Source organism: Anabrus simplex, chromosome 9 (genome assembly GCF_040414725.1).
Source record: "Anabrus simplex isolate iqAnaSimp1 chromosome 9, ASM4041472v1, whole genome shotgun sequence".
In the NCBI taxonomy this organism is placed as follows: Eukaryota; Metazoa; Arthropoda; class Insecta; order Orthoptera; family Tettigoniidae; genus Anabrus; species Anabrus simplex.
The window spans coordinates 9,041,113-9,053,164 of NC_090273.1; the positions used below are offsets into that span (position 1 = coordinate 9,041,113).

Sequence of the window (12,052 nt, forward strand, 5' to 3'; positions counted from 1 at the left end):
CATTTAAATGTGTCTCTAAGATGACTCGCAACGTGCTCTCTAAGATTTTCTCAGTGTTCAGCTCATGAGAAAGGAGTGTTATTCCCCGGTAGGTAGAGCATTCATTCAGGTCATACTACCGTATGCGACTGTCTGGCCGAGGTTTGGGCGGCCGTTACCAAACCTGAAAAACCAATGCCTATGGGCAGAGTAGTTCACCCTTAGTGTGCTTGTTGAACACATGACACACAAATTCAGCAGGAAGGTGCTGCCTTGCAGATGTGGCAGGGGACTGCTAAAGGCTAAGGGAGATAAGCCTGACAAAATCTTCCCTAACGTTAGGCCTAGCAAGTCAGTTGGAGAGTAACTGCAGTCTCTTTAAACACGTATACGAGCTTCGGATGCAAACAAAACATTTAATATAAAAGTAATATTTGCCCATGTTGAAATTAACCCCTCTTACCTTGAACTTACAGTGTAATCATCTGAAAACATTAAAGCTCCCGCTTGAGATGACCTTTCTGGGAAAGAGTAAAGCAAAAGTCTAGTCAAAGTAACAAAATTATCTTCGCGGGACGGATATCACGGTTACGTATAAATTTAACGGAAGAAATCGTACTTGATAATGGCAATCATCGCTTTTAAGAACGCAAAAAGTTTAAAATCATGATGATAAAAAATAGTAACGAAAAAAGTAATGAGAGATTCGGAAAATAGATAGCAAACATGGTTAGTTGAAAATTGCAAAAGTAATGAATTCGACAACGTTTCTTGCTGTAACAGTCGAAAGTTAATTTTTAAAAACATAGCGACAATGTTCAAAACCATCAAGTATTGTCAATGTCTTCAGCGTCCATCAAATCAAACACCTCTCCGTCCTCGTTATCCTCATTGCGTAGGAAGCGGTCCTGTTCCTCGTGAAAGTCCAAAAAAAGAACTGGAGTTTTTCCTCCTCCCGCAGTGGTTTTTAGCAATGTTATGAAGTCTCTTCTGGACGATGCCTTTGAGGGTGGAATTCGGAAAATGTTTGTTGTGAATAGATATCCCTCTTGTTTTGCTTAAGCTCTTCGGCTGTCCAGATTGAAAATTATAAACATATTTTCCTTGAACGAGGCAAAGTATTCTTCGTTACCATAAGTTTCTCGTTGTATCGAAACCGGAAATACCACTCACTTGACCAGTGTTTGCAGTCTCTTGTCCTAGGTTTATAACATAAGTGTGACTGTTCACCCCCAGGGAAATGCTGAGATTCACAGTCCACAGACACTTATAGCTCCTATCATTTTTTGAGACTCCCGACAACACACGAAGCAAAACGTTTAGAATATACTTTAAAAATACTCCACTACAAACTAGTTCCTAATTAAACATCTCAATAGGTTTCAGAGCACACGATTCCGGTGAGCGGAGACCACCTTGAGTCCGGTGACCAAAGGAAGGTCCAGATACTTATTCAAATTACATTATATTAAATAATAAGCCAACATCCGACTGTTGGTAAAAACGTGGGAACTTGTGGTGTAATAAGTTCCACATACAAGTAGAGTTCGTATGCCAACGATCACGATGTCAAGTCGCGTTCAGCTACGAGCCTATTTTGCTTTCTCTTCTACGATATTCAGGTATGACGAAGGCGATACTGATATATGGCAGATAATTCAGAAAAAGGTTTTGATTATGAATCCAAGCACGAATAAGCCTATGACAAATATCTGCCTTTCTCGCCTGGAATATCCTGCAAAGTGCACATTCTCGTGTCAGACTGTATCAAAGGGAAAGGACTGGTCTGAAGTAACGAACAAATCGCAAAACGCGAGTAGCTGCGTGTTTCCAGCTTTAATCTACTTAACGGAGCTTGGTTTCTGTAAGAGAAGGAACGAAATATGCTATACGAGTAAGAATTACAGATCGGAGGAGTAGCAGGAGAAGTACTTAGATTCTTGAGTGGTATTTGCAGTTAAGTTAAAGCGTAGTTTTTGAAGTTCAGTACAACAACAACAACAACAACAACTGTTTGTACAAGCGAGGAAGATATCTCGTTGAGAATGCACACAGCATAAAGAGTAAACACATGAGGAAGTGTAAGTGTTGAGCACAAAGGAACATTTGACGGCAACGAAGGTCTTGAACATTCCGAACTGTCGTGCTAACAACTTTTTGATACAATATTCTGGCCTGTATCCAGCATCCAGTGCAGGACATCACAAACTTCCAGGCTATTTGTATCCCGTTCGACTGCACAGAAATGCTGAGACATGCCTGAGACGGCCTGGACAAGTGCTGTGTTCCGCGACAATATTATAACGGGATTTTGTATGTGGAACCACTTAACCGATTTCACCATTGAAAATAACTTTTCTTCCATAGTATTATAGGGTATGTATAGCAGTGCTAGTTCATGCAGTCTCAAAACGGGCAGCACATTCTGTGCTAGCGAGCGGCAGCGTGTAACTCCAAGTGTACAATATAATTCTAAAATATATTAATTCACTTTGTCCTTTCCCCTTAATCACAAAAGATAGTTTTAAACTTATTAAACTTTAGTTGTAATAAGTTTAAAACTAAGAGGCAAGGATGTCAATTGTCAATTCTGAAAACATGTACTGAATGTATCTTAAAATATTATTGGTATAAGAGCAGGTATAAAATAAATTTGGTTGGTAATGAAAATATTTCGTTTGTAATCCTGATATTTATTTGCCTCTAATAAACCATGCGTCAACTTCCCATCTTGAATAAATTTAACCAATCTCACTGAGGAAAAAACAGGTCCAGTTAGTTTTCGAGATCGAAGTTCAAAATCATTGCTGACTAAATATTGTATGTACAACCGTTAAATTGGTTACTACTGCTGCAGTTTTCGCACATGCCGAGGTGTCGCTCAGGAGTGAATTTAACGACACCAGTGAAATGAGCCAGGATCGAATCTGCCAACTTGGGCTCCACACAGGTTGATTAGTTGTTACCACCAGAGTTGAAGTCCGATGCGGGCGGAGCCGCGTGTACTGCTAGTTATGATCATAAACATGAAATGCTGAAAATATTTAAATGGTGACTTCACACTTGCAAACAGAAACATCATTCAGAATACCATTCTTCTAGTCTTTATCCCAATCCATTTCATCGAAGCAACTTTCCTGAATACATTTTCGGAATCCTTTCAGAATCGCTGAAGGGTGTTTCGAACATCTTTGAAAAATAACGTGAACGCGCTTGTTACACAGCCACCACACCTCGGGGCACAAAACGTGGAGTCCCGCGGAGGACTTACAGCCTAGAAGACATTTCAACTACTAGTGAGGACCCGTACAGACTGTAGGTGTGGTAAATAGGTTCAGAATAAGGCGGAGAGTCAGGACGACGTCGAGAAACGGATGGAAGAGGATAAAAATACGATTGTAGAGTATTGAGCTTACAATGAAGGACATAAGCTGGATTTTCTTCGTTAACTAAGCCACAACTTCACTTTATACATTTTTCATCTGTTATTGTTATTCACTCATTTTTCTAACTCTTCAGGAATAATGTTAAAATTAAAATAATTTCGAATTTAATCGGTTTCTGGACAAATAGCTGTGAGACACATTAGTATTCGGTGAACTGGATACAGGCTCGCTCGTCTTTAGCAGTTAGCAACCTCGTTGAAACTGATGTGACGAATGTTTCACCTTGTGTGAAAAGTGTTCACAAAGCGACCTCGCCATTGCGTTCAATTCCCCATCGGGAAGTTAAGAAACTCAGAAACTAGATATTCGCTTCTCTAAAGGCACATCGACTTGGATAAAGGCAGCCGGACTGAGGTTACGCACCCTCCAAGGACCTTCATGGTCTGCTCTTACTTACGTCACTTTAGGTTCTCCACCTAATTGCAATAACTTACTCGTGAACAGCGATGTCTTCACAGTCGTGCACACTGTTAGCGCTGCCAGTAATTCACTGGGGTCGATGACCGCGATGTTTGGACTCCAAAACAGTAATCATTGAGATACCTTCACGTGCCTGTGAGTCGCGGTGATGAAATGCGAAGCTCCCTTCGGCCATCTGGAATAACGCAGAGTGCCCACAGTGGGTACAATCAATGGAATAAACATGTACACCTGAGGACCTGACTTCTCGTGCTACCATATCACATCCGTATCAGTGAGCTTATTATACTCAAAAGTGTTTCTTTTTTCCTCAGTTTGGTTGGCATCACTGAAGATCTGCTGCACGTAATGGGACTATCCTAGGCTCACAGATACGTCAAGAGCTGGCAACATTGGCGTGCACAGGGGTGGGGGGAGTGTAGTCGGTTTAAACCCCACTCCCCGCTTCAGCATTTCAATTTAGTTCCTGAACTATAAGACGATATATGTTAAATAGGTAATAAAGGAATCACTTTTGTTAGATTCGCACATTAGAGTGACAGCTATGTCGGGAAAAAGAAGAACCACGCGTTAAATTTTTGACAACAAAATTCCGGTACCTTGGCGTTTCGAAATTCGTAATAGTAGTAAAAGCCAATCACATTACCAAAGAAACCTCAGCATTCTAAACATGCGTGAATTTGAGGTATGAAAATACAAACTCGAGTTGTAAGTGTTGAATATCCAGTGACACCGGATTGTGATTCTCGTTGTTTAGTGGGAAAACTGAATCACTGAAGGCGTCCCAAGTTAGATTCCCGACAGGTAGTGAATATGAACTTCCTATCTCTAGCCTTTCAAGGTGTTCTGTTTTTTATGAACACGAGTAAGTATATACAGGGTGAAGCGAAATTCGCGCACTCGGGCGTCGCAGTGCGACTCCTCACATACCAGCAATAAGAAAATGTCTCTCACAAAAGATCGTCCTGCGAGTATATCCGACAGAAAAAGAACGTTGAAGAGTGGCAACACTGTAAACACATGTAGGGTAATTACCTTTGTCAGCACGTGTTAGTGCTGTACAGTTGGTGTGGTGGATAGTTTCGGGTTAGCATGCAGGAGGTCGAGGGTTCGATCCTCGGTGGAGGTGCTTTTTTATTTGCTCATTTCCATCGAACACTACGTACTGTAATACAGTAAGATACCGTTTCTTAGGTCACATGTATCCTACATTTACAAAATTTAGTAACGCTGAACACCTTGTAACGCATCTAGTAGATGAAGTGGTGCGAATAAATTCACGTCCACGACGAGGAAAGGGCGCCTTTCAAAGCTGACCAATGAAATCGAATATTCGTACCGTTCTAGGATCGTAGTATCTAAGTGCAAATGGTTTCTAGAGGACCCGCTGCAATCGCTATTGACGATTAACATGCCAGATACCATACCACCTGGACTACATTTACGAAATAAAAAACATACGCCTGAACCCAGGATCGACCCCTCCACCTGCTGCATGCTAACCCAAAATTATATCCAGTGCACCAACAGTACAGCACGACTGCTATGTGCTGACAGAGGTAGTTGCCCTACATGTGGTTACAGTGTTGCCAGATTGCCACTCTTCAACGACCATTTTTTCCCCGGATATACTCGCAGGACGAACTTTTGTGACACATTTTTTTATTGCTGGCATGTGAGGAGTCGCGCTGCGACGCCCGAGTGCGCGAATTTCGCTTCACCCTGTATATATACAGGTCTCGGTGAAAGTTGTCTATGCATATTTTTCTATGTTAAACTGATGTATTGCTCTGTGCTTTCAACATTTATTTGTAGTATTGTAAGTGAATGTTCTAGGTCCTTTGTTGTTATTTGGCTCTGAGAAGAACCGTTTGTACACTCGAAATCATTAGTATCTCGTGGCCAGAAATATTCATTTCAGGCAAGCAATCAGTACATGCCTCATAACAACCCAGTACCTGCTTACACACTCCCTCTCATTGGTCACATCCATTAGATGAGTTAACACGTGCACACATCTGAAGAGTGAGGGAAGGTGGAGAAAACGAAGTACGAGAATATCTAGCATGAACGAAACGCACGCGGAGGGGAAGGTACTTGCTTCCCCGCCTGCCCACACGTCCGACTGGCTCGACAATGAAGGGAGAGGGGAATGAAGGGAGGAACCACACGGCTCCTTCAAGGCAACAGACGTAACGTTTATGTCAACTCATTGAGGGTCCAATTCTCCAGTTTCTTTGTAATTCTTGTGTGCTAAGTCTGGTTGAAATGTTAGCGGTCTCGACTATGACTTCATTATCAACCACTGTAAGAAAGAATGACCCTTATTTTTGTCAATATAGGCCCTAAATACTACTACTACTAATTATTATTATTATTATTATTATTATTATTATTATTATTATTATTATTATTATCCTCAAAATCCAAAGTAAACATAACCTAGAATTAAATAATTCTAATTATCGGAGATTCAAGGTCGTTTGGAAAACTGTTCCTATGAAGTTATTGTCAGTGCTGATCAAACAGTTAAATGCCACACATTGGGGTGGGATTATATTGTGCACGCTTCATCACAATTAAATTACAGTTAATAATTTTCCTTGATTAGGAAAAGCTAGTATAGCCAGAATGTTTAACCATAGATACGTCTTAATCAGTTCCCGAAATAATGGAGATGGGAGCGACCTCTGAGTGTGCCACGTCGCAAGCCACACCTTCTGGAAGAACACATGTGACGTTGCCTTGGTTACTTCTTCATCCTCAGGGTTGGCCAAAATCTTCGCCCAAACTTTACCCATTTCCTTTTTCATCCGGAATTCTTGTGATCGCGCTTGTACTCATGAACACGATTGTGATGTATCCTCTATTTACTGAGATCCTCAAGAAGATTTATTTTGGTGCAGCAGCCGTTGTTGCTTAGTTAGCACCACCCGCAGACCTCGTGTAGGGCACTCTAAGGTTATATCTACGGACGTAAAACTAAATTCTTTAGTGACATTCTAAAGAAAAGGAGGCTCCCACCTCTTAAAAGAACTAAAGTAGTTGCTGTTGTAAAGCCTGGGAAAAGTGGCTGTAATGCGGAAGATTATCGACCTGTTGCTCTTCTGAGTATCTGCTACAAACTACTTAGAGAGATTGATCTATAACAGAATCTCAGCTACAGTACTAAACCACATTCCAGTTGAACAAGCAGGATTCAGACCTAACAGGAGCTGTTGCGATCATGTTTTGGCACTAACCAGTCATATTGAGCAGGGCTTTCAAGAAAAATGAAAACGGTTGCTGTGTTTGTGGACTTATAAGCCTTTGATACAGTCTGGCGAAAAGGGATGATTCTGAAAATTATCCCTTGCGATACCCTAGCCCCTAGCTTCTTTGCTGAACAACATGCTATTCAATTGCCCAATTCAAGTACGTCTCAATGGAAACATACGCAGATCGTACAGATTGAATGATAGATTCCTGATCAACTTCTCTTCAATCTCTACACGGCAGATCTTCCATCTACTGCGTGCCGAAAGTTTATGTATGCTGATGGCATAGTCCTAACAGCACAGTCCGCAGACTTTCAGACCGCTGAAACCATTCTCACACAAGATCTCCTAAAAATGGGTAGATACTTCAACACCTGGCGATTCAAACCCAACGTAAACAAAACAGAGATAGTACCTTTCATCTAGACACAGGAGATCCCATTTCATTCCACAATTTCAATTCAGAGGCCAACAGCTAAAATACTGTGCTCATCTAAAATACTTGGGTATTGTGCTGGATCGCTCTTTGACGTATAAAGAACACCTCTGCAGAACAGCAGCAAAGGTTAAAACACGTAACAACAACCTTCACGAACTCAATGGCACTAGTTGTGGAGCAAATGCGAATGTCCTCTTGCCCTAGTATACCCAGTTGCAGAATATTGCAGCCCTGTATGGATCAACAGCGCACACACAGCTGAATGATACCATGAGGGCAGTGTCTGGCACACTAAAATCCACACCACTTAAATGGCTGCCAGTATTAACTAACATCCATCCTCCTCACCTTCGAAGGCTAACTGCTCTGAAGAAGGAATTGTTAAAATGTACTGCAAATACACTCTTACAGATTCATCAGGACTGCAACCCTCAGAAGCATGTAAGATTAAAATCTCGACATCTATCATGGCAAGTAGGAAAGAGGCTGGCTGAATCACAGTACAACATGAAAAATGTCTGGAGGGAAGAGGAAGCTGCTTCAAACCCTGACCAGCTAGGGTTGATATCCGACCCGTGTGAGAAACTTGCTGGGTTCAACTTGCCAAGAAGAATCTGAGCTTCGTTGAACAAAGCGCGGACCGGTCTTGGAAGATGCAACTTCTGGCTACACAAGTAGGAAAAAATTTCCAGCCCTCATTGTGACGCGGCTCACAGTCCACCATGTTGTAATGATGTGCCCAGTTCGGAGCTTCCAGAGAGAGTACCACGAAATTCATGCACCAAGTGAAGAGGCAGTGAACTGGTTGAATTCTCTGGACATTAAACTGTTATATTTCCATCCGTTGATCATTTGTCCGATTGTTTTATATCTGCTTTAAGTGCATATAGTATATATACCGCGTGGTCCACCAGCCGCTTGCGATCCAGTTTTACACATCCCTTCACATTTACTACAATGCTGAAAGACATCGCTCCCTCTCGCTAAACCGGGCTGATCAGTGGCGTTGGGCTCTCAGGAGCACAAGAACACGTGAACACCCAGTTCTAATGCATATACACTCATTCCTTTGCTTCTGCCTGATTTTATCAATCGATCGAAAGTATTCGACTTATATCGAAGCTCCGTTACACCAAATACAGTAGGGACAATAAGCGACACTTACGGATTTAGTCTTGTCAAAATGGGTGACAATTCGACGGTGGCGCTCCTAGTGACGTGACATGATCTGAAAAGTCGCGCTAAATTCAAATATCAATGGAAATGCATATACGAAAATGGATAAATAAACTACATCTAGATTGAAAGTATTATTGAGATATTAACTTCGAAGTTGCTAAAGCAATTCTGGATAAATGAATGAATTATTTAAAAGGTTATTATTTAAAGACTGAAATTAGACATATAAACAAGATGTGAAATGGACTGCTGTGAAATGGCTTGATCTTTCATTTATGCATTACTTTTTTTCTTTAGCATTCCTGCCTGAACTTTTACGATTAGATTTGCCTTTTTTCTCATTTAAAAAACATTGTATCATCACAATAAGACACTCGTCAAGAAAATATCGGCACATTCCTAACACACATGATGCAATGAATTAACATTTGAAAGCTGGACAATTTTCCTCTTAACATGAAGCCTACTAACAGAAAGAAAATCTATAAATTTCCGGCTTTAATCTGAGAAGAGGGATAAAATAAAGGAAAATATGAAAATGTTGTCGATAGTGATGCTTTGAGGAATATTTAGTACAATTAGAGTAAAAATGTAACATACCCATGGCTGTCGCTGGCCTGGAAATGATCTGAACAGATATTATAATTCTTATATAAGAGTAACGTCCCTTCTTTCTTGTACGCCTTATCCAAATCACTTCTGTGACACTTCAAAACCCACAGATCACACCATAACACCCCATCGGCATTGAAGGTTAACTGCTGCACTATGCAATAAAATATGCGTATTATATTTTAAGCCAGTTAAAATATGGTTCGAGCACCTCAGAAGACTATGAAGTACTATAAAAATCTCTTTGTCACTGGAAGAATATATATGCAAACACAATATTACTTACATTTTCTTGTCATGAGAGAAGCGAAAGAAAGACCGCGCATTCTTCTCTAGTTCATAGTTACTGTAGCCAAACACAGCACATACCTTTCCCCTCATGTTGAGAGAAGATATCAAGGAATGACACACGCTACTATTTAATTATGTCAAGTCACTGGAAACGCATAAATAACACCAAAAACTTCACGCACAAATACAGGTGCTCTTATGACAGAATCAGCAGTTCTCAGGTCTACCCGCTAGAGAGAGCTCTAATAGCTGTCGCTAGGTATCTCGCTCAGTGTCGCGTATAGTCTCTACTGTTTTTGGTTACACTGACAGCTGTTCGTTTCGACTGACAATGCAGGGAGCACACTAGAGATTTTGTTACGAGCCTGAAGACTATACGTATGCGCATGGAGATGAAGTCATGGTTTATGCATAGATATCTCCATAAGCGAGGAGCACAGTAAGGTATGTGCCTTTCCGTCTAAAACTATCCTCAAACAAGTGATAGTATTACAGTTGACCACGAGGGTCCGCCACATCTCCTGTTGATATTGCATTTCATCGCCGGAAGATTTCTGTCAGTAGGCAATTCTGAGCAGGGCTCGTAATTACGGGAAGAAGTTTCCTTAACATTACGGGCGGAGAATCGTTTCAGTTTGAGTACTGGTAAATGTGGTAACTGCACGCACTATACTTACAGTATGTGAACTTCGTGCTATGTAAATCCAAGAATAGTGTTCGCATCTTTTAGTATTCGCTACAATACGGCATTGTAGCAAAGTTGCTGTGAATTTTACTCGAACCTGCCAACTTGGGGTCAGAAATCCGTCTGAGCCACACAACGCGGCAGTCGTAATGTTAGTTTTGTTGCACACTTGTTGGAGTGGAGAAGAAAGCGTACCAGGGACTTTTAGTGAGATTATTTAAGTTATTGTGTACTGATTTGCATTCTACTCTGGTCGTAAACACGTTTTGTTGTGACGAGCCGCCACTGGGGGTGATATATGTTTACGGGCTAGAAAACAGCAGAAATCGTGAGCGCTACTATTCATTCAGTACGGGTACCTCTAATGAACCCGTAAAACTACGCAGAACACGTACTTTAAAACAGGAGGTGGACGCACGGTACTGTATACGCGTCGTAGGTCAAGTGTCGCAGTAGCAGCTAATTCCGGACAGAATAAAAACGGAAATGAAACAGTTGAACGGACGGACGGATTTGCCAAAGCTTTTTAGAAAACTGTTTAAATTAATATGATAATGATGATAGATAATGAAAACGGAAATATTCGCGATTATTAAATTTTTCACAAGCTTCCAAGTATCTCCATAAATAATATCTCAGTGTAAAGTGCACATAAATTGCAGAAAATACGTCTTTTGTCAGATGAACAAGCTAATCGAGATACTCACAAATTTGTTGTTTTTGCAACGGCGAGTATGTGGAAATATTGAACGAGCTAGCCGAAGATGTAGGTAGTCGTGCTTGTTTTCATGAGCTGAAACACCGGGCGGTCATTATCCCTTATTGAGCAGAAAGATGACGGAGATTATGGAAATGAGGAACGATTACTCAATCGTATGTGCTCCGCTTTGTGGCAGAGCACGGGGAGATGAACACGTTGTCTGAGCAATACGGAAGAACTGTAAGAGCACATGGCATGGGCAAGGCCGTCGAGCAACCTTGAACTGTGAGAGAAACCGGCTCCGTGACGTCAACAATAACACATCGCCGTCTTTTCTCAGATGAACAAGCTAATGCAGATACTCACAAATTTGTTGTTTTTGCTAAATCCTCTTTATCTGTAAAATGTTGTTTAGTTATGGAACACTCCATAGCAGACAAAGTGGCGCTGCCGTTCTTCGAAAAACGTAAGATTAAGCAATTTCCTCAATAGTGCCGAAGGTTAAAGGGCTAGAAGACCCGGAAAGATTTCAAATTGTCAGTCTTGGATAGCTCTATCAAAGTAAAAACAAATTTCGAAAAATAACTTCCGGCCTATCTGCAGTTCCGGAAAAATAGCTTAAATCGCGTGTTTCTCTATTAAGTTTTCTTTCTGTACTGTGATCATTGATTCAATGCCCTGGTTTGATTTTTTGAAAAATATCCACATCGAATGTAGTTATACGAGCAGTGAAATTCTGCATTGACTCGCGTTAGCACTCGTAGTGTCCAGCTCCATGGCTAAATGGTTAGCGTGCTGGTCTTTGGTCACAGGTGTCCCGTGTTCGATTCCCGGCAGGGTCGGGAATTTTAATTTTAATTTCTCCAGCACGGGGGCTGGACGTATGTGTCGCCTATATCATTTCATCCTCATGACCCGCAGGTCGCCTACGGGAGTCAAACCGAAAGACCTGCATCTGGCGAGCCGAACTTGTCCTCGGACACTCCCGGCACTAAAAGGCATACGCCATTTCACTTTCAACACTCGTAGTGGTAGGAAAAGGTA

General features: G+C 41.3%; 1 protein-coding gene across 2 annotated transcripts in view; it reads left to right on the plus strand.

Moving 5' to 3' along the window:
- Positions 1-12,052, plus strand: part of LOC136881214 (ATP-binding cassette sub-family G member 1) — a 470,255-nt gene that overhangs the window by 376,688 nt on the left and 81,515 nt on the right. The gene's annotated exons all lie outside the window — the stretch shown is intronic.